The following is a 560-nucleotide window of genomic DNA, read 5'->3' as shown; positions in this document are numbered from 1 at the left end:
GTGTGTGTGTGTGTGTGTGTGTGTGTGTGTGTGTTTGTGTGTGTGTCTCCAGCGTCTGTCTCCGCTTCCTGGTTGTGGCCGCAGTGTGACTAGCTAGCTGCCTCGTGTCCTGCTGTCACAGCTGGGGCTGCTCTTTGTGCCATGTGTCCCTACTCGGTGGGATGATACCTTCAAGCAATGGGCCCAATGAGCCCTTAGATTGCCAGGTATTTGGCCGCAGCAATAAGAAAAGTAACTGAATCTTCAAGTACTTACTTCTTTGGAAAAGTTGATATATCCTATTAATTTTTTATGAATCAGAGTTGAAGTTTATTGAGGATCATTTTAATATAATATTGAGCAGAGGGATTAATAGGATGACAGAGGACTGGAGGAAAGAATAAAGCACATCCAAGAGTCACCTTACATATTAATTTTTAAAGTGTTTAGTAGACTGGCCCATGAAGTCATCTGGGCCTGGGCTTTTTAAAAATTTATTTGTTTTTGCTGGATGGTGGTGGTGGCACATGCCTTTAATCCCAGCACTTGGGAGGCAGAGGCAGTTGGATTTCTGAGTTCGA

Source organism: Mastomys coucha, unplaced genomic scaffold (genome assembly GCF_008632895.1).
Source record: "Mastomys coucha isolate ucsf_1 unplaced genomic scaffold, UCSF_Mcou_1 pScaffold13, whole genome shotgun sequence".
Taxonomy (NCBI): domain Eukaryota; kingdom Metazoa; phylum Chordata; class Mammalia; order Rodentia; family Muridae; genus Mastomys; species Mastomys coucha.
The sequence above is the reverse complement of the archived record's forward strand: the minus strand, read 5'-3'. Positions refer to the sequence as shown.